Source organism: Dermacentor silvarum, unplaced genomic scaffold, assembly GCF_013339745.2.
Source record: "Dermacentor silvarum isolate Dsil-2018 unplaced genomic scaffold, BIME_Dsil_1.4 Seq395, whole genome shotgun sequence".
NCBI lineage: Eukaryota > Metazoa > Arthropoda > Arachnida > Ixodida > Ixodidae > Dermacentor > Dermacentor silvarum.
The window spans coordinates 57,160-80,001 of record NW_023606167.1 but is presented as its reverse complement, the minus strand read 5'-3'; the positions used below and the strand labels follow the sequence as shown (position 1 = coordinate 80,001).

At 45.6% G+C, this 22,842-nt stretch overlaps 1 long non-coding RNA gene across 1 annotated transcript in view; it reads left to right on the top strand.

The window, feature by feature from the left end:
- The first annotated feature begins 85 nt into the window (after positions 1 to 85).
- LOC119435033 (uncharacterized) overlaps positions 86 to 22,842 on the top strand; it is a 29,435-nt gene continuing 6,678 nt past the window's right edge. The window contains exons 1-3 of the long non-coding RNA XR_007464640.1: positions 86 to 296; positions 3,751 to 3,857; positions 6,483 to 6,573. This is a non-coding gene — a long non-coding RNA (uncharacterized LOC119435033). The remainder of the gene's footprint in view (positions 297 to 3,750; positions 3,858 to 6,482; positions 6,574 to 22,842) is intronic.

The window sequence follows — 22,842 nt, the reverse complement described above, 5'->3', positions numbered from 1 at the left end:
AATTATGTAAGGCCCAAATAATGTTTCATATATTATACTACATTTCAGCAAACTCGCTAACGCTAATGGTCCGCAGATTTTAAAATCGCAGTTAACCCTAACCGGCGGCAAATCGCCAAAACACAAGCGCCGCGTCGGGTGAGACCTCTAGCGGATACTCTGTTGCCAACAAGGCTTAGCTCAGTGTTTTATCGTGCCCCGGCGTTGTAGATGTTCGTCGTTAATTTGCGACCCTTCTTGCGGTACGCTACTTCGTCTTTGGTCAATATCCTTGTCGGGAACATCATCGTGAAACCGTGAGTCGATTATACGCACTTTCAAAATGCTGCTAACATTGACCGTTTAAAATGGCGTTTCGGTGGTTTTGAAGCTGGCTCGATCGTAACGAAACACAAGAAATGTGTTTATTTCTGCGCGGAATTGCTTGTAATTCGGTTCTGTTGATATTTGAATGTCAGGCGCCGTCTAGTGTGCGAAACGGTGGGATTAGGCAGATGGATTGTGTAGTTCTGTCGATCTTGCTTCGTACAGCGCAGCGGTCAGCTGTTACGAGTCTACTGTGTAGATCAGCCACTGTTGTTCCTTTCGGTGCACGGGTGCTTTATGAAATGTTTTATCTTGCTTCGTACAGCGGTCAGCTTTTACGAGTCTACTGTGTAGATCAGCCACTGCTGTTCCTTTCGGTGCATGGGTGCTTTATGAAATGTTTTACCACTGCGAAGAAAAAAGTTTTTTTTCTGCGTAGGGATTAGCCGTACTTCTGCAACATGTGGAGCACGCACTTTGGCATTGGTGGTATACTACAGTGACGTAGTAGTAATTTGTACTTGGGATTAGTCACAGCGTCTGCCTTGCGCACATTATTTTGATTTGGTAATATTGTTACTATTTGAAATATTTAAGATCTGTGCCTTGTTGTGAAGATCTGTGCCCTCCCTTTTGTTGCATACATTGCGATTGATATAGTTCTGTCGCGGGAGGCATAACGTGCAATAAGTGTTTGCTGTGATCGCTAATGTCGGCCATGCGTTTGTGCCGCTACCTTCTCAACCGGAAGTCGGCACGTGGGTTGCCGGCCAATGGCAACTCGTCTTGCGCGCGGTGGCGCCATCTTGCACGCTTACACCTGACAGCGTCTCAGGCTCCGTACTGTAGCGATTTTAATATTCATTATGCAGCAACATGCACATAATTTTCCCGTAGCGTACCCTTGTAATTTACGCAACGTCTTTTAGGAATGGATGTATGCATATGATGAAGCTGTTGGGCACGTTGTCTATGTGTAACGGGTATCTTTTCACTGAATGCAAACAAGACAGAAGCTTGGAATGACGGGCAGTGGTAGAACAAGTAATGTAGCTGATGCCAACATTTCAATTAGGGTACTTGTAATTGTCAGGGCAGGCCTGACAAAGACAGGTCGTCTTGATGAAATGTGGGCTCCAGTGACATTTATTTGTTCTACCACTGCTTTTTATTGAATGTGTCGTAATCATTATCCATACCAGCTGTTACTAATAATATCAGCCATAAACCTCCTCATTTAGTATTGCCAAAGTAATCGCACCATAGCTGCCCAAATTGAAATGGCAAATTACAAGCAATATCGCTTTCTAGCTGCAACTCTTGCCTGATAATTTAGTTTTGACATCTACATACAGGGATGTGCATACACCGCTTAAGATCTTAGAAAAAAGATATTGCACGTATCACTGCACTGTTGTTGCTCAAATTTAGCGGAAAGTTCACATTTTTTAGGTCTATGTTGTCTACTGTAACACTTGGCATAATCACTTGCCTGGTTTTTAAGAAAACAAATTGCAAAGTCGTCTTTGTTTATGGGGATGCAAGCTGCCGCAAAGACGGTGCTAGCGTAAACTTGTGTCACCACCTGCTGGCAGCTGCAGAAAGCAGCCATTCAGCGAAGGTAGCAGCATGTTTTAGGGGAGCGGGCAGCATGTGGCAACCCTCCCTGAATCGCTGGCTTCTACAGTTGCCGAAAGACAGCGGCACAAGTTTATGCTATTACCGCCTTCGTAGCAGCTTGCATCCTTATAAACTAAGGAAACTTCACATTTTGTTCTTAATAACTGGGAAAGTGCCAATTGTTACATTGGAAAGGCGTAGAACTCAAAATGTGATTTTTCTGCGAAACTTGAGCAAAAACAGTGTAGTGGCAAGCACAAAACATTTTTCAGGAGATTTTAAGTGAAATATGCACGTCCCTGTACAAAAGACACCATGACGATCTCCACTTAATTACATTGACTGCAGGACAAAGAAAGACTTGCTATATCCAGAAATATTGATATATTCTCACTAAATGAATTCAGTGTTGTCCTTGACCATGTTCCCCATTCCATGGAACACATTTACTGTAGTGTGCCACTGGCTACCTGTTATCCATATTACTTCACCTGTGTTCAACTGTACCACATATTTATCTCAATACAGTATAATACTCCGATGGGATGCTTGATCCATATGGCTGTTTTTCTCTCTAATGCCCTAATGCCAACCAAGTCACACTAGAACAGTGCGACTTGGTCATTGCATGTACAACTGTTTGTTTGGTTTATCATTTATAATTGTAGGTTTTCTAACTGATGGTGCAAAATGAGCTCAGCTACATTTATGAGCTGTTACTTGCACCATTGGTATTAAAGAGATACTAACGAAAAATAATAGGCAGTTCAATCGTTTGATTATTTGTCTCATAATTTATTGTGCGTAAATATATTACTTTGTTGGCATAGAAAATTGCCACTTAACGCCTCGTTGTTGCTCTTTTTTTGAATTGCCTGCACCAAAATGGAGAAGTTAACATAATTCCACGTGACCTCCCTCTCTGCAGCACTCAGCAGTGGTGATGTCATGTTAGATATTACAGTACAAAATAGGTGGCACTACTCTGATTTTTCATTTTTGTAATTCTCTTGCTTACAAAAGCTCTTTTTTCACTACAAATGACAAATAAATTACAGAAGCCTAAACCACCAATCCAGCTTCAATTGACATCTTCCTTTAGTGTCCATATAAGCATATGATGCTCACTTCATTTTAATTGGAAGACACAAACACAAGTGGTTGACACTGCTCCTGTCTGCACTTTAAATCTATGGGGGTGATGGAGTGCTGTGGGCATTACGCTGTTAATTGCAGGTAGGTATAGACTGCACCCTTATCAGGCTATTTGTGATTTTCTATCTTACAAAAGTGTAGCCAGCTGTAATAATACAATACTTTTAGTATGACTAACAATAATCCTATGAATATGTTGATGCCACTTTCCAAAGTAGTACTAGCCTTAGTTGAAATATGTGCAGTATTTTGCGGATGTGAATGATTTGGTCCTTCATTGCCCAAGATGGAAAGCTGGGCTAGATGGTAAATGTCCATCATTAAGGATTTCGAAGCAGAACAACTGTTGCAAACAAAGAAATTAGAGTTGACACTGTCTCCTTTTTTTTTATGTATCTGTGTTGTGTGTATGTCAAATATTACTTTGCAGTCCTTCATGATGAGATGGCTCTGTTGTAGTGGTGAGTATAGCCAGGCATAAATTTTGTTGATTCTGGTGTCCCTGATTTGTCTAGAATGCAATACAGTATTCTTTATAGCCCAGTGTAGATTCATAGCTAAAATTTTTTTGAGGGTTGTTACCATCTTTGCACACTGAGAAATTTATCCATTAATTTAAAAAGTAATACTGGATATTGATGTTCTGATTCCATTAAATTCTGATTGTAGTCTTCCGAGAAGGCACTGAAGTCTGCGGCGTCCAGCCGTTGCCACTTCCTGCGGCAAAGTCAATCTCGATGGCGTCGACCAACTTCTGCCGTTGTATAGCCTTCAGGGTCAGTCCTTTGGGGATTATATTGTTCTGTGTGCAGTGGGTGTACGTTTTTCAGATGGAAAGTGTAACTCGCACGTTTCTTGGTAAGTTTTCTAGCCTGCAGAAATTCTGTACTGCGTGGCTGAGAATGGTTATTAACTTGCAATGGCTGTCATTTATTTGCCTTTTGGCGGGTAGGTCTGCGTGTGGTTTGTTATATTAAGAGAAAAAAATGGAGCTGGGCAGGCCATGTAATGCATAGGATGGGTAACTGGCGGTCCATTAGAGTTACAGAATGCATACCAAGAGAAGCGCAGTTGAGGGTGACAGAAAACTAGGTGGGCAGATGACGTTAGGAAATTTGCAGGCGCAAGTTGAAATCAGCTAGCGCAAGACAGGGGTAATTGGAGATCGCAGGGGGAGGCCTTCGTCCTGCATGGACATAAATATAGGCTGATGATGATGATGATTTTATATTAAGACAAATGTGTGAGATCTTGACCTCCTACAGAAGCTGAATTGAAAGCCAAACACTTTGTTGATGTGGGCTTCATCTCCACAGACATAGAGTTAGAGGTCTTGTTATAGGGCCTCTAATTGTGCTTGGTACTTCATTCGGAGTAATTGAGGCATTTTTCGTGGCAAGCTGGTCACATGACCATCTGAGACAACCCATTGGTTGTTGAATACATAAAGAAATAATTTTCTACGATGCCCTCTGCACTTTATTCGGCCCTGTAGCTGGGAATAAAGCAGTATCTCGACCACTCAGCCATGATACCAACATGAATGACACTGCGAATAGCATGTCCTTGTACGGTGCAAAACGCATTTCACTGGAATTTTCTCATTAATCCCAACACTGGTTGCATTTGCGGAACTCTGCAAAGCAATAATAACTGAGTGCTCTCTCACAGACTTAATAGGAATGTTTGGAACATCCACAAGGAAGGATGAAAGAGTGCAGTTGCAAAAGGCCTGAGGAAGATGATGCGTTTCATGTGGGCACATGCACTATTGACCTAAAACGTTTACGGACCACGGGATCTCAGAAAACGCTAAATATCCGAGCAGAGTTTAAATGTAGCCAGTAAAACCGTACATCACAATGTTGTTCGCATATACCAGTAGAGGTTGGAAATGGAAATACCAAGCTGCGATTTGAGGTTGCAGAGATATTCAGCTTTTTGTCAGATGCCGTGGTCTGTAAATTTTTGGATCGATAGTACATGCTCTGTTTTGAGTGCCACTAAAAAGTGATGCAACTTGTGTGACATTTCTGATGCATAAGGCCAAACTAATGTTTATTGATCAGTGCCTAGATGTGGGTTAGAATTGGATGAACCAAGTGGAAAGATGCCCCCTATTACTTGTAACAGTTAATTTGTAAGTTAGGGCAATGAATCCCAAGATTCTTTGAAAGTGCCTGTTCACAGCCTCATAAACGATAAAACTTATCTGTATTTAATGGCTTTCTGGTACGCAATAGAAAGCCTAGCCAGGATGCAGAAACATTAGTTTTGTCATATTTATTATATGTTTATCTATAAATCTTTGTCATATGGTTCTGACCTAAATTGTTTTCTGTGATGTCCATGTTTTCATTGAAAGCTGTTATCATGTTCACTGACGCGGAGGACTGCATCACTCCCTCTCTTTCGCTCTTTTTTTTGCATGGATGTGTCAATTGATCTCGTTTTTAATATTTTGGGTAGTTCTTGTTTATAACCAAAGGAGATCTTGTTTATAACCAAAGGCTTGTCAGTTAGCTGTTGAAGTCACTAATGCATCGATAACAACGTTAAACTTTTCATCAAAGATGGCACGTGCGAGTTTTTGTGAAACTGCGCTAGATTTATGGTGCACAATTTTGCTTGTTAAACTGAAATAGAAATAAGGTCTGCTGTTGGAAGCAGAATCCACATTGTGGCAGTGCCACAATGTCCACATTGGGGTCCCAACTCCAGATTGCCACGTGGATTTGGTCTGCAGTGGCGAGTGCAGGCAATGTTTTGCCTTTATTCGCCATGTGGCAAGGGAGCAGCTGACGATGAGGAGTTGACCTTGGCAACAACTTAATGGTGACAACGATGGCAAAGGCATAATGGAAAAGATGGACAGGCAGACACACCAAACTCAATTATGAGCTTTTAACTGCTGTTGCAATAAAATGAAGAATGGGTGGCGGCATTGGTCTGAAGTTTCCAAACCAGTTCACCATGATGTCTGTTTTTGACAATGTATGTTTGGGTCTGGTTAATTGTTTATCAGTAAAGATTGACTACATTGCATTTTAAAGGAAACAAAGGCTTAACCAGCAAGTTTTGAGAACTTTTACTGCTTTCACATGCGAAGCTATGCTGCTCTTGGTGTATGTTTTTAAATGATCTTATTATAAAAGGTAGCGTAATTATGTGTTGCACTTTCGGAGAATTCAGGTTCCATAGTAATTACTGTGTTGACGGCTATCCAATAAAGCATTTAAGACAAGACAAAAATTTTCTGTCAGTATTCCTTCAAAAAGTAAAACTTCCAGTGGTATCTCTGTTTCATCAATTGGCCAATTACTTGCAGTAAACTAAATTGTGCTCTGGGTGGCCAGACAGCATCACACAGTGCATATTTACTTTGCTGCTTTTTTTCACAGTGACTTGAGCTGATCTGCTTACGGTATCCATGGGTGAACCTTCAAGCACCATTGAGAATTTGGTGTTGGCCTGTGACGTTCCACTTGCGTCGTAAGTACTTTATATCTTTTGTTAGTTTTTGGAAAGCTATAGTCGGGTACAACTTAAGAAGACAGGAGAGGCCCCGCCCAGATGACCGAAGCGCAGCAGCCGATTCCCTCCGCGACTAAAGAAATAGTCCCGCTGACGCGACTCGCCCCGGCTTGAAGCGCGGGCTGCCATGTTCTCCGTCAGCGGGGACACCGGCCGTCCAGCTCATGACGTAAGTCTTTAGTGCGCGCCCATTGGTGGAGGCTCGTATGCATCCGCATTTGAGGGGGCAAATGCCGCTGCCTTCTAAAGTTGTACCCGACTATAGTGCAATAAACATCTGTTCTAATCCTTTGCAATCAGGTATCAGGAAATGTATGGTGAGCACATGCTTGCGTGCACTGTTTTTTTCTTTGTTTGTGCGTTGTGGCACGTTTCGGAAACTTTTCCAGCTACTCATAATTGCACTTTGCAGCGTCTGAATATAAGGACAGCACTTTTAAGTGGCACACTTTAAGGAGTTAACTTTGAACTTTGTCAGCGCTTTTTGTGGATTAGAGCATCGAGGACAACATTTTTTGTTTTACCATGCTTTTAATGGAAAGTACTCTGATGATCTTAGTGAATCTGAAGATAATTTTAGTTCTAACAAAGGATACATCTCACCTTCGGTTAACCAGCAAATTTTCACTGATGAGAACATTGAAGAAGTGATGACGAACTTAAGAAAAATTGTTCATGTGGTGATTACTCACTATGGGATGCTAGCTGGAGACTGTATTCACTCTACAAGGCGTTAGGAAAGATAAAAATTTTCTGAAATATTTTTATACTACGTGTTTTTACTTGAGAGCTCCTTGTGCGATGCATTCAAGGCATGTGAAATAGTTGTTGACCATAATGACCGGAAGGGGAGCAAATCCTTATGGCTGCAAAGGGTTAAGAGGTAAATTGTACACTTTTGTTCAGGTGTGATTTTTTTTAAACATGCCGGGTAATCACAAGTTTCAACAGATGTTTGTGTATGACCACAGTGACGCAAATATTTGCTTATGTGGTGTATGCGAAGAGGGCACATAAAGTCTTTTACTTAATATCCTCTGCAGGTGAGTGCAAAAGAGCAGGCAATTTTTGTTTGTGTGGGTGTATCTTGTTAGCACTGTACTATCTCATATGAGAGCTTGTTTCTCATATTTGCCAGAGCCAGAAAGTCCCCAGAGAGAGATCTGGAGACTTCTTGGTGGGAGACTCTTGCTTCTAATGTGCATTAACGTAGGCACAACGAAGGACGACACGCTTTGCTCCGTTAAACTGCCACTTAAACTTCCATCCAAACAGGCTATGGCGGGAGATACAAAGTCCTTAATAGCAAAGTGGCAGTTGTTTGTCATCAGTGGTGGTCCGTGTCTCTGGGGCACTCGTAAATAAGGTTTGCCACTTCACAGAGTGCCTTAGGCGGCTCTGCCATTGCCAGAGTTTCCAGCGACGGGAGGCGATCTTGACAGTACGGGCCTCATGGGCCCACTCTGCGTATTGCCCAGCTATGAACATGAGCTTCAGTATAAATTGCAAATGGATATTTTGCAATAAAACAAAATCATGGTAACATGTCATTATTCATTGGTCTGCAGCCGCCGAAGCGGCATCTACTTAAGACGCCCCTCCCCCATCGCGCTGAGTCGCTTTGCTCTCCTCGGCAGGGAGGGTCTGTGTCAGTCCCCGTGGTTGAGCATATGAAAAAAGAAAATCTGCTGCAGGGGGGGGGGGGGGGGAAGGCAAAGGGGAAATGATATAATGAAGCAGAAATAGTTAAAAGACCTTGCAGTCATGAACACGGAGCTTTGGCACGACACCACGAAACATGAACGGAGAGAGAGCTCTTTACTGAGTATTTATCCGCTGTTGCACAGTACAGCTCGGCTAGGAAAAAACATAGCAAAGCGTGTCCTCCTCCGCAGTACCTAGGGAAAGCAGATTTCGAGAAGTGGAAGTCCCAGATGTCTGTCTCACAACTCATGCATGCGCACAATGCCCAGGCAAATACAAGGAAAAAAGGTCTCGTTCACCTCATCATAAACATAAATTGAGCAGTCCCACAAAAATGTGCTAAGTCCTCACCTTGTTACATCATGGTACGAAAATTTTATGCATTGTAACATCAAATTACCAAGATATACATTATGTGAAATGTATGTATACATATATGTGCCATTTCTGATCTTTTGCTGCAAGTACTAGAACTCCCAGTTATACAAGGGTGCATATATTTTATTGTTCGTTTGTTTTCTTTGTGTGAAGAACAAATTTTTTATGAAATTATAAGGTTTTTAAAAATGTGTAATCTTATACAGTTGTCTTGCTCGGCATAAAAATCCTCGCATTGCATGTAGATTTCTCGTAATGCTTTGTACTTGGCGCATGACCGTCCTGCTACCTCTGCTCACGCACTTCTCTCCATGTCTGACTTCTTATTGCACTATCTGTTTTATGCATGCATCATGTAACCTTTACCCTTTTCGAGGCAGTTGTCACAATTTTGTGACATGCTATTGCGCTTCTACATTGGAATAAAAATGAGACAGATGTTCAGAAGGAGATGGAGGCTTGAAATAATCAGCAATGGTCGAAAAAGGGAAGCCTCCAGCTGGAGTGAAAATTTGACTAAGTGACTTGTCAAAACACTTGTCTAAGTGAATTGACTAAGTGACTTGTCGGAGGCTTCCATTTTTTAACCACGTCTGGCAAATTGGAATTAGACACTCAAAAGGCCCCCCACCATGTTTGGGAATTGCAAATAGACAAGCGTGTTGCGTAGATCACACACTGTCGATTTTGTATGCAACGTATCAAACCCGCTGCATGATGCAAAAGAAGTGAAATTTTAAACAAAAGCCCTAGTGCTCCTCCTCTCGAGGTAGCTCCGCTTTCTGTCGGATAATCAAGCTCACACAAATAAATGCCTCCACACCAGATGCACTGCCTGCAATTTCGCCAATATTGGCATGTGACTTCAGTGAATCATTTAATGCAGAATGTGCAGAACTGTCTGGAAGGGTGCCACACAGCAAGAAAAAGGAGGTGGCACTCATGACATGACAAGTCCCTCAGCTCTGGTATGGAATGAGGCACAGAAGGAATTTCGCTTGCAAACACTAGTTGAGGCAAAGGAGAGTTTTAATGCTGACAGTGAAGTTTGCCTCCTGGCAGCATGGCGACGTGGCCCATTGCAACTTCTATATTTTTCATTAAGGGACCAAACTGAATAGTGCTTGTCATAAAATGCTCTAGGTGGAGCTTCACAACTTTCAGTGTACAACTTAAATTTCCAGTGAGGCCTCGTGAGCAAGCCTTTAAGCAAAAGAAGGCGAGATCCTGATGTTGGGTGTAGTTTCTCAACAAAAGCATGTTGGTGTGTCACCACCTCACACTTGGAAAACTACTTTCTGTACATGGGTTACCAGTGAGGCCGAACAGAGAAACTTGGCTGGCTACTTCCATTTGATGTACAAGTTGCAGTCATCGTCTCTGTAATAGGTCTGCTCAATTCGCCTGCACTACTGTGAACCAGTTGACGGGGCGCACGAGAAGTCCAGAAATTGTGAGGGCACAATGGTGAGGGCACAATGCAACACTTGAAATGAATAAATAGGTGCAGTCACTGCCGTAGGCTTTATGTTATGTGCACCGTCCACATAAGTTTGAGAGGGTACCGAACCGCAGCTATGGTCGGATTTTGAGGTGTAAACACACCCCACATTGCTTAGACCCAACAGTACCCGGGGCTTTAGCAGTGCTTACATTCATGTGCTGCATCATCTGCTGCGCTGCTGCTTCACAACTGTACTTGTGCACCAAGCTGGCACCATCAATAGAGAGGTTGCAGAAAAATGATGCACCAGCCCTGCATCTTTTGAAACGAATGATATGGTTCAGAGGGCGGCATTGCTGCACTGCTGAAACAAATGGGAGGGTGCAGCACCTCATGAACTGGTTCGTGTTGTGCAGGCGAATCGAACAGACCTAATACCAACTGTTTTACGGATGCCGTCAGATGCAGGGTAGCTTGTCTTCGAAATAACAGGGCATAGTGTGAGAAAATGTATACAGTATAGACCACTTATAACATAACCGCTTATAGTGCAGGACCGTATATAGTACGGTCTTTTCAGACTCCCGTTAGTTTTCCCATAGAACTCCATGTATACGCATACCGCTTACAGTGCAGCCGCGTGAGACGAAATACCGGTTATGATGAGGCTTCCGTGGAAAAATTTCGCCGACAAGGGCGGTAGCGAGCAGCACGCTTTCTCAACGAGGTGTGCCCACCGATGGGAGAGGAGATCAACGAGGGCGATGCGGAGGAGGAGCATGAGACGTGGAGCACGAGTCCAAGGGCAATAAAATCGTCGCCGCGCGCCGTATGTGCGAGTGAAAGCATGCGGGGGACGCGCGCATTCATGGAGAGCGAACGCACAGCGCAGGGCGAACGCGACTTATATAGCGCGAAAGGCCGTGGGGGTATGGAAGGGAGGGGGGGGGGGGGGCGACGACGCTTTGCTGCGGCACCAAATGTGTAACTTGCAACTGGCGCAAAAGGAACTGGTGACGCAATCTCCCACACGAAAGGAGCAAAGCGGGAACGCAGCATAGGGGAGGGAGGGAGAGGGGGGGGGCGACTTCTACTCTGCCAACAAATGCGTTCGCTGCCTGTGCCGGCTGTCGGTGTTGTCGCGCACACCGTATCTTGAAAGCCATCTCCACACGGCTCTGACCTTCGTATGCGATGTGCTTACGCCGCTCAGTTTCCGTTGAAGTGATGGAGCGATAGACCGCACGCACCTTCTCGCTGCGGCGGCCGCGTTTTCCCACGCCCGCGTTTTGACAGTGGTTGTCTGCGGTCATCGAGTCTATTCATGTTTGCTTGTGCGCGTTGACACCACACTTGTTAATTCAGTTAGTAAGCGAATGTGTCAAGTTTATGCAGCCGATAAAACTACTATCCCTACTCAATTTGCTATCGCAATTGATGCTTCGCCTTTCAGGCGAAACTGAGACATCTTTTTTAAATTATTACTTTGTCTGCTTCATGCGAAGATCGTGGGTACTTGGACATTAACCTTTAAACGTTCGTAAATTTAAACGGATGCAAAACTCCCAGTCGCACGGTTCGATTCTCGGATACGCGCGGCTGCTTGGTCTATATGTTTTGCATACGTGCAGGGCTTGAAAATCGCTGTTTTGGTTGTAGTGCGGTACCGCTTATAGTGCATATATTCACGACTCCAGAGACTTACGTTATAAGCGGTCTACACTGTACACCTTGTCATCAGGTGAGGAGGAAACGCGCATGGCGAGCCTTCCCTCCTCTCTGGATTGTGCGAGCCAGTGCAGCGTGGCATGAATGGCTTGCCATCACATGCTTTGTACGATGTCAGTTCATACAAGGTCGTTGAAAAACCACTGTGTATCCTTTTGGTGCAGCGGTAGCTACAGTGTGCGGAAATTTCTCTTGGCTGCGCAAACATGCAACGTGCATCATCAGCCGCGGTGTGTGTATGTGTCTGAACTATTTTGGCTGTACCGGTTCTCACTCGAGGAAGAGAACTAGCGTCTGTGAATTGCCAGCATGAATTGGAAAATATTCTCATTATCTGATCGCTTGGCGTGGCAACTAAAAGCATAAAATGCTTGTGTACAGCCAACCTTATGCAATCTCGAAATAACTATGCACCAATCGTTATAAAGCATTTGCGTCAGCCACCAACATCATTCTCACGCATTTCAAGTCTAATAGACTTAAAATCACTACGCGATGTCTACGTTAGCCTCCTGTATGAGGCTTATGGCTTTACTCAACACAGCGATCACTACAGTTGGTAAACCACCATCATACATATACTGCACAAGTAGCAAGAACTGGGCGAGTTGGAATATGTTCATGATCTGTCAGCAGAACAACTAGACAAAGTAAGAAAGTCAGAGATGATCACGCGCCTGTGATCGTCTCTTCTTTTTCATCTTTGTCTAGCTGTAGAGAGAGAAAGTAACTGTGAACAGGAAGAGATGCTATTTTCTTGAAATATACATGTAAGCTTTGTTCTTTGGCATTATCTTTTTAACCTGTAGAGAGAGCAGTAATATACAAAGGAGATCGCATAAAAATAATCCAACGGCTATTTGTGAGGACCCAATTTCTGTAAAATGTTTTAGAGCGTAGCTCTTAAGGCCCAACCGCATGCACGCGATTTTCGAGCGACAGCGACAGGCGACGAGCGACAGGTTTTGCCGTCGCGGAGGGCTATCCGTCGCTGTCGCTGGTCGTGTCGGTGGTTTCTGGCCAGCCAGAAAATATCACTTGTCGCCCGGAAGTCAGCGCGACGACATCCGCTGGGGACAGCGATTGCACAACAACATGGCAGCAATCAGTCTGCCCGCTTCGATCTGAATTTGCTCTTGCAACTTGCTCTCTGCTGTGACAGCAAAAAGTAAATAGTACAATCAGTCATCGCTTCACCTCATCGCTAGCTGAAGACTAAGTATCGGCGCTCTCTTGTCGTTATTATTGAGATCGGTTGTATTGTTTTGACGCTGTTAGGCCTGAGAAGCCACCGAGAGCCGAGAAAGTGTTTTAAGTTTTACTCAACAGATGGCGCCACGGCACCTTACGCTGGCGGCATGGGACGGAGCTCCACTGGGGATGCATGGGACGGATTTTCACTGGGGATGATAGCATATTTTAGCTAGGTCTAGATAAAAAACATTGACCTTTTGATAAAATTAAGATTTCTTTACGCGCGCAAGATAACATTTATTCGCACAACAATGTAAATCCGTCGCTACTCTTTTTCGCGATGTTGCGTTCATGTGGTTGCTCCACGCCGCGACACGACAGCGCGACAGGGTGTGCCTGTCGCGTCGCTTGAATATCGCGTGCATGCGGTTGGGCCTTTAGTGCCCCTTCCTTCGGCGTGTGTCAACATCCCTCGTAACTGAGTGAACGAGCACGGCAAAGGATGAAAGAGCGAGCGCAGAGCGCAGCGAGGGATGAAAGATGGCGATAGTGAAGAGCGCAAGGAGGAAAGTGGAGGAGGAGAGTATAGCAAAGTGTGAGAAGAAAAATGTAGTGCCGCGCAAGAGGGGCTCTGCGGCAATGATGGCTACGAGATGGTGCCAGAGTAGTGCGCGTTGTCTGTTCACCAATGACTCCAACGATAAGGTATGCAGCGAGCGCGTCCACCGATACCTTGTATGGAAACAAAGTGCTGCATGAGCGGAGGTCTGTCTGCAGCGGCTGCTGTGAATCGCACCCACGTGTCACCCACGCACTGCCTCTCACGATCTCACGATTAATGAGGCAGTCACAGGGAGGGAATTTTTTTTCAACCTCCTTTTTCACTAGAAAAAAAAAGAGAAAAAAGAAAGAACTGGCTGATGTCGCAATAGGACCTACCATGGTCATCCGGTATGCTTGTACCATTTGATATATAGAACAAAGAGGTCTATAATGCAGCATCTACCACTTTGTTGGACGCTCGCGTAGTCCGCAGCCAGTCGCTCGACAACTCAAAAGTGTGATTCACACTGTACGAGGGCGGTCCGATAAGTACTTAGCCTTCAAAAGAAAAACGAAAATTTTGGAATGGGGGGGGGGGGGTGTCGATTTATTTCTCAACATAGTCCCCTTTCAACTCTATACACTTGACCCAGCGATCCTCCAACTTCTTGAACCCGTCAGAAAAATATGTTCTGCTCCTGAGCTGCAAAGTAGGCTTCTGTGGCCGGCGATAACTTCTTCATTCAACTCAAATTTTTGTCCGGCGAGTGACTTTTTCAAGTTGGGAAACAGGAAGAAATCACTTAGGGCCAAATCTGGAGAATACGCTGGATGGGGCACCACCAACTTGGCCATGGCGACGGCGCAGGTGTGAGCTGGCACGTTGTCATGGTGGAAGAGCACCTTTTTCTTCACCAAATGTGGCCGTTTTTTTTGCAATTCGGCGTCAAATCGGCTCAGTAATTCGGCGTAGTACGGTCCTGTCACCGTTTTTCCCTTCTCAAGGTAGTCGACGCAGATCACACCTTGAGAATCCCAGAAAATGGTGGCCATCACCTTTCCGGCCGATGCGACAGTCTTCGCCTTCTTCGGAGATAGGTTCTCCGGGTGCAGTCCACTGTTTCGACTTTACTTTGGTCTCTGGTGTGTACCAGTGGATCCATGTTTCGTCGATGGTCACAAAACGACGCAGGAACTCCTTCGGATTACGCTTAAACAGCTTCAAACACTGCTCTGAAGTTGTCTCACGGACGCGCTTGTTGTCCGGAGTGAGCAAACGCGGCACCCATCGCGCCGACAGCTTTCTCATGCCCAAAATTTCATGCAGGATATGACCCACGCGGTCTTTTAAGATGCCTACTGTCTCGGCTATCTCGCGCACCTTCAGTTGATGGTCTGCCAATACGAGGTCGTGGATTTTTGCCACGTTATCGGCCGTGGTAGCCGTTTGCGGGGCCCCTGGGCGAGGCTCATGAAAAACCGACGTGCGACCACGTTTAAACTCATTGAACCAATTTTTGACGGTTGCCATCGAAGGAGAAGACACTGTAGACGGCACCCAGTCGCTCTTTGATTTCGCTGCGCGATTTCCCTTCCAAAAACAAGAATCGAATCACCGACCGATATTGCTCTTTTTCCATTTTTTTAATGGACACACGAAAAATTACCTGCTTCCTCTTCCTCAAGCAGCCAAAAACAAAACCGCGAGCCCGATTCCACTGGACCTTTGCATGTAGCCCTCTAAGAGAGCGTACTCAACGTCAGTCTATGTCTCATGCGATAGCGTCGCGCTCTCGCGGTGAGGCTAAGTACTTATCGGACTGCCCTCGTAGAGTATGCTGTTATTACTAACCAAAACTATTTTATTCGGGGGGGTGGAAATCGCGTCCTAAAGATGAGATAGTCATGCAGTGTATCTCATCACAGTTTGAAAGCTTGTCAAAGTAAATACAGTTAAACCTGGATATAATGAAATTGACAAATTTCCGAAAAACTTCGTTTTAAAGAGGATTTCGTGACATGCAGGTTCGGCACGAAAATTCGAAAAAGAAACGCTTACCATATTTACTCGATTCTAACGCGCCCTCGATTGTAATGCGCACCTGTTTTCCGTGACCAAAAGAGAGGAAAAAGTCCCAGTCCCCGGAAAGGCGAAGCATCGATTGCAACAGCAAATTAGCAGACAGCTATATGAAGTAAGGATAGTAGTCTTATCGGCTGTATAAACTTGTAAACATTCGCCGTTTAACTAAATTGGTAGACTAATGCCTAAGCGCACGTACTACAGCACATGGCCGAAGCTACGGGAGCTAGGCTCGAAGTGCGTAGGAGGCGGCCATATTGAAATGCCCATGGCGATGAAGGGAGTGGGAAAGGTCACGCCCGCGGCGGCAAGATCGCCGGGTCGAGGGATGCAGGCCCGCCTCGCACGCCGCCACCGCTTCGCATTCCGTCGCGGCGGAGAAGGTGCTTCCGGTTGCTGCTCGTGCAAAAATGACAAAATTTGGGGCGAAATCTCTAGGTTGTCAGCGGGATAAATTCGTTATTTCGAAGGGGTCTCCCGCTGCCACTTCGTTACGTAGAGGTCTCAAATACATGTGCTTCTATGGAGTAACGGCAGGGAATAGGAAAACTTCGTTATATCCAGGAATTCGTTATATGGAGGTTCGTTATAAGCAGGTTTGACTGTAGCACAACTTATGCCGCAGTAGAATGGTAACCACGCTATTAGGATTGTCATATGGTTTGTAACAACTCATTGCTGCTAAACCACAGCTTAGAATTAGTGAGAATGGTGCACTAAGGTGACATTCGTGAAACAAATTTTCATAAATGCACAACTGATCTCCAAGGCTGATTGCAGGCTTACATTGCTCTGGTGCTCTGTCCGCCTCAACACCAGCAGAAACCCCGACCAGGCTGACTTAGAACTCTTCAATAGGTCTCACAGAACTGTTTTCCATGTAGAAAATGTGACGTCATACTAAATAGACCCCGCAAGCACAAGAACAACCACTAGAAGCTGCCGCCGAGCCTATACCTGTCATACAACACGGGGCGCTCGCCCAAGCCAGCATGCCGACTGCCCATAGAAGGCAACCCTGCCTACGTAAATTGGCGGCGCCCATGAAAAAAAAAAAAAGGGTCTGTATGACGACACTCCTCCCACACTGGGCACCTGCTTCAGCTTTTATTTAACAAGCTCACAAATTTTACCCTGGGGTAGAAAATGATGCGAGACCAATTTTATCTGTTCTAACCTCATGTCCAATTACATTGAAATGTGATTCAAATGCTTTTTTCTTTCTCGGCAAGAAAATTAGGTCATTTAGAGGTTCGGCAATCTGTCTTACAAGTACTATGTTGATGCGTGCATAATTTTAAATGCTCGTATATGACAGAGCAATGCCTCCTTTAGAAGATGCCTGCCGCGTGAGCAGAGAAGCTGGTTCCTGCCCCTCTCCTCTTTCCTCATCTCCCCCTGGGTTGGCTGCGAGCGCTAGCTGCGGCGACCGCTCTAAACCTAAATCACGCGGCCCTGCCTCCGAGATTGTAGCGGCGTCTGTTGTGATCCCGGAGGCAGGACCCGCGGTCTCTCGTCAAGCCATTGGTCGAGCGCGCCCCAGCCTTGCAATCGTCACTTCCTTTGTAACAGGAAGTAGGGTCGGCAGCGAGCACCGTCTCTCCGCGACTACCCTGAACCACGGGAACCTCTGCTCAAATGGGAAAACGAGCAACGTGGCAGGCATCTAGTAGAGGAGGCATTGGACAGAGTGGGAACATGCATCCGGTGGTGCTTACACACTAGTAATGCGAAACTCCATTGAGTGGTGTCCTCTGTACTCTTATTTTCTTTTCATTGACATGGCAAATTCCGTTACTTTGGTGAAATTTAATTAAACAATAATATTAAGCAGGTGCATTGTTAAGAGATTGAAAGATGGCAACATAGACATCACACACAGATAGATAATGTTATGGTTGAGGTTGTGAGGTCAAGAAGTGGAGTTGAGTTGTTCATATGATGCATACAATAGATAACCGACGGTCTTATCAGTAACAGAAAGGCCACCAAAAGAAGCGAAATGTAGTCAAAGGTAACAGAAGATTACATAGATGAGAATATAAAATTTTCAGTCTGCTGGGTTAATGCAAGGAAGCAGCAACCGCAGATCTCTGGGAAAAGTGTTTGTCCTGCAGTGGGACTTAAGGTAGAATGATTATGATGATGATTGTTAAGTGTGTATATGTAACAAATAACAGTTCAAGTGCTTCGTACCAAGCTTATGAAAGGCTGATTAGGATCATCATTAACAATACTGAATTCATTATGTTCATTCTTTCCTTTTTTTTTTTGCCATTTGAATTCTCATTGCTGCTAAGCAGCCTGAATATAATGTCACTGGCAAAGTAATCTATGGCTGTGATTGTGTGGGCATATCAGTGTGACTAGAAGTGAATTTACCACTTCGTCAGTCACTTGAAATAACTTCAAAATTTCACCACTAAAAAATTAGTGAGACAGAAAAAATGCACTGCACATTGCAGATTTTTGGACATTTGGCTATCTGTAAGTTTTGCATACATACAGTCATAGATATCACAAGGCAAATAGTTTCGCACTTGCATTAAAACTTTGTACACATAAACCAAGCTGCAAAAACAGAACTACATTATAGCGATCTCGCGGCAGTGAATGGGCACACATGAGGGAGGAAAGAAAAACAAACCAGAAACTAAAGCAAGAAATGCAGTTATACAGAGACAAAGCACCAACACAGTAATCTCTTAGGGCAGCAGAGTGTATTGTGATATCAATCATTTGTGCACTGCATAATGTAACCAAATCACATTTGACTTGCTGTGTATTATTTATAAACAAGCCTGGCAAACTACAAAATTACCCTGCTGGCCAGCTCTGATCCGGAAGTACAAGTCCGGGTCACAGCGCGAGCCCAAGAGGTCACCTTCAGCACTGACTGAGGGCCATCTGGTGGGGTCGCAGAACCCATCACTCCCATTACCGAGAATAAAGTTTTATGACTGACTGTGCTGCGCAAGAAGGAAAACTGATGGGCCCAGTTCTTGTAGGTCATGATCATATGAAGCCAACAGACAATAACCCAAGGAGAGCATAGGGGGAAAAACTTGTTTGAATTAAAAAAAAATTGAGATGTAGAAAAGTGACGGGACATGATGAAAGTGAATGAATAAGCAACTTGCTGCGGGTGGGAATTTCGAACCCAGACGGTGGCGAGTTCGGTTCCCACCCACACGGAAGCTCACATTCTGCATGATACCTGTGGTGTTCTACATCTACCACCGTGGCCGCGAGTGGTGGTATATGTGTATCTGGTACATATATATGATACCATGAGAGTGGAATAGGAAACCCCGCCGCGGTAGCTCAGTTTTCAAGAGCATCGCATGCTTAATGCGAAGATATGTGGGTTTGGTTCCCACCTGCAGCAACTTGTTTTTTTCGTCCAATTTCATTTCCCTTTATCATTTCTACACTTCGACTAGTACAAGTAATGTCTCCTATGCCTCTTCATACAAAATTGCACTGTGAGACATTTTACCACTGGTGGTCTTGCTTAAAGGAGACAAAGATTTGGGCTCGTTGGACTTGCATAGTTTTCAGTTAAATTAGTGCTTTCGAACATGAAAGTGCTCAAGTTCATTCTGCATGATTGTCCATTTGTTGCGCTAATTCATCTGAACATCTCTGGCCTGTAAGCTCCTATTTGGGCGTGCTTCAGTTTTATATCAACGCATTAATAAACAAAACGTCGCGGGTGGGACGATGTTTTTTTAGTTTCAGGAGCTCGTCAACGAACCAGCGCAGCACATACGCGATGATCACATATACAGGCGACGACGAGGATAGGTAAAGGTGTGCGGATGATGATGATAACATACAGATGAGGAAGATGTGCGTAATAAACACCCACACTAATTTCCCCCCCATGTGAAAGCGGCCATCCTGGCTGGTTGTCAAGGTGTGTCGAGGCACGCCGCGTGAAGGGCTTCATGCGGGAGACGTGGACAACCTCGGTATTGTGGCAACGGTGGTCTGTGCGCACGTCAAGAGGAGTTACGCGATAGTTGACAGGCGAAGTCTGTCCAAGGACTATGTACGGCCTGATGAACCATGGATGGAATTTTTCACACAAACCAGGAGTGCGAACTGGAGTCGGGAGCAGGACCTCGTCACCAGGTCGAAAAGATACAACGCGATGGCATTCGTCGTAAATATTTTTTTGGTCTTGTTGTCCGGCTTCTGTGTTCAGGCGAGCATGCTGGCGACAGTGGTCGAGTCGGGAAACATATTCTTCACACGATAATAGAGATGAATTAGCCTTGGAGGTGAAGAATGAAATGTCCAGAAAGAAAGTAGGACAGCGTCCATAAACGAGGTAAAATGGCGAGTACCCAGTTGTGCACTGTACGGGCGTATTATAGGCGAAAGTGACGTATGGTAAAAGGACATCCCAGTTTTTGAGGTCTGGTTGAATATAAGCGGTGATCATGTCTGCAAGTGTGTGATGGAACCGCTCGATCAGGCCGTTAGTCTGAAGGTGGTAGCTAGAAGCTGTCTTGTGGGCGGTGCCGGAGGCTCGAAGAACTTCTTTTAGCAGTTGTGAAAGGAACGCCTTTCCATGGTCACTGAGCAGTACGCGAGGAGCATCATGGCATAGAATAATGGCTTCAAGAACGAAGTGAGCAACTTCCGAAGCAGAGCCAGTAAGCACAGCTGTCTCAGGGTAGCGCGTCAGATGGTCGACGGCAGTCGCTATCCATCGATTGCCAGCAGTAGTGACCGGAAGGGGCCCATAAAGGTCGATCCCAACAACCTCGAATGGCGCTGTGGGGCACAGAATCGGCTGTAATTGGCTGGCAGGAGCAGATGTTGGGAGTTTGCGACGCTGGCAGAGAGAGCAGGAACCGACGTATCTCACGACGCTAGCAGAAAGGCCTGGCCAATAGAAACAACTTCGAATGCGGTCATAGGTTTTATGGAACCCAAGGTGGCGAGCTGTTAAATCATCATGAAAGGCGTTCAGGACACCAAGTCGAATAGATTGTGGTAGAACTGGCACCGAGCATAGCCCGTCAGGATGGTAAATACGGCGATACAGTACGCCATCGTCCAGCCTAAAGTGAACGAGGTGGCGACGGAGGCGCGCGTTAAGTGGACGAGAAGCCCCAGAGATGTGATCGATGAAGTGTTGACAGTACGGGTCAGCCAGCTGATGAGAGGGGAGTGGCTGATCGTCGTCTAAAGGCAGTTGGTACATTGAGGCTAGGGAGGAAACCGTAGAAGTGACGGTCAACTGGTGACGTGCAAAGTGATTGCAGAGGCGTTGATCGGGGCCATAAGAAGCGAGCAGCGAGAAAGAGCGTCGGGATCTTGGTGTTTCCTTCCAGACTTGTAAATGATTTCGAAATCATACTCTTGGAGGCATAAAATCCAGCGACCCAGGCGTCCAGACAAGTTCTTGAGTGTGGAAAGCCAACATAAGGCGTGATGGTCCGTAACGATGGTGAAATGACGGCCGTGGAGATAAGGGTAAAACTTCTGTATCGACCAAACAACAGCCAGGCACTCTTGTTCAATGATCGTATAGTTCTTTTCGGAAGCGCTGAGTACACGACTGGCGTATGCAATGATTCTCTCTCGCGAAGGGTTGTCGCATTGCAGAAGAACAGCACCTGTACCGTGGCTGCTAGCGTCTGTGTGTAGGAGAGTCGGTGTGGCCTCATCAAAATGGCAAAGCACAGGTGCAGACGTGAGGGTGCTTTTCAAGCGTGCAAACGCCAATTCGCATTCCTGGGACCACAGAAAGGGTACACTGGAAGCTATTAGCCTGTGCAATGGAGCTGCGATGGAGGCAAAGTTCTGTATAAAATGACGGAAATAAGAGCTGAGGCCAAGGAAACTGCGCAAGTCTTTGGGCCTGTCAGGACGAGGAAAGCGGAGGACTGGAGCAATCTTGTCAGGGTCCGGCTGAATGCCATTCCTGCTCACGACATGACCTAGGATCTTAATGGCTTTGCTGGTGAAACAGCATTTCTTAGAGTTCAGCTGAAGACCAGTGCGGGCGAGGCACGTCAGAACTTCATCCAAGTGTTGCAGGTGCTGAGGAAATGAGGATAAAAAAATGACAATGTTGTCCAGATAACAAAGGCAGGTCTTCCATTTCAGGCCATGCAGCATGGTGTCAATCATGTGCTCAAAAGTCGCGGGCGCGTTGCAGAGCCCACAAGGCATTACGCTAAACTCGTACAGTTCATCGGGGGTTGCAAACGCTGTTTTTTCTTTATTGTCTTCGTCGTCATGGGGATTTGCCAATAGCCGGAACGCAGATCCAGGCTGGAAAAGTATTCCGCACCTTGGAGGGAATCAAGGGCGTCGTCAATGCGCGGCATAGGGTAGACGTCTATTCGAATACACTATTGAGCGCCTGGTAATGGACACAAAAGCGCACGGAGCCATCTTTTTTTTTGTGGAGCAAGGCAACAGGAGACGACCAAGAACTAGCCGAGGGGCGAATTATCTTGCGTTCCAGCATGTCGGCGACATTGCATTTGATGATTTTCCACTCGGCTAGTGACACACGGTACGGGCGGCGCCACACGATAGATGTGCCGTCTGTCAGAGTACGATGCTCTGCAACAGTTGTTTGGCCCTAGGTCAAGGAATAGACGTCGAAAGAGTCAGCGTGCTTTTTCATAAAAGCCAGCAGCTGTTGTGTCTGCGCGGGTTTCAAATCAGTGCTGATGTCTGCTGTAAGGGCGGTGGCCAAAGAAGAATCGCCAGAAGATGGGTCCCCAGATGAGACTGTTGTAAGCGGCAAGATGCAGACAGACTCCAGATCGGCGACGCAGGCAACGGTTGTGCCTTGTGGAAGTAGGATTTTTTCTGGTGTTTCGTTCGTGGCAGTGACCAGTGGAGATCCATGGTGGAATCGAACAACTCCTGATGGAAATGCTATGCCTTTAGTAAGGCAACGGGAAGAAGGGAACACCAAGACGTCACCATGGTCAATGTCCTTGGATAGGAGGGTAACTAACAACTTGGTTTCGTCCTGGGAGTAGTTCCGCATCTTCTGCAGCGCTCAGGTGAAATGGCTTGTGGGTTTCTTCGCCAAGCAAGTGTTCGGTGTCTGTAAAGTATACCACACGCTGCCCACAACAAATAGCAGTAGATGCAGAAGAAAGAAAATCCCATC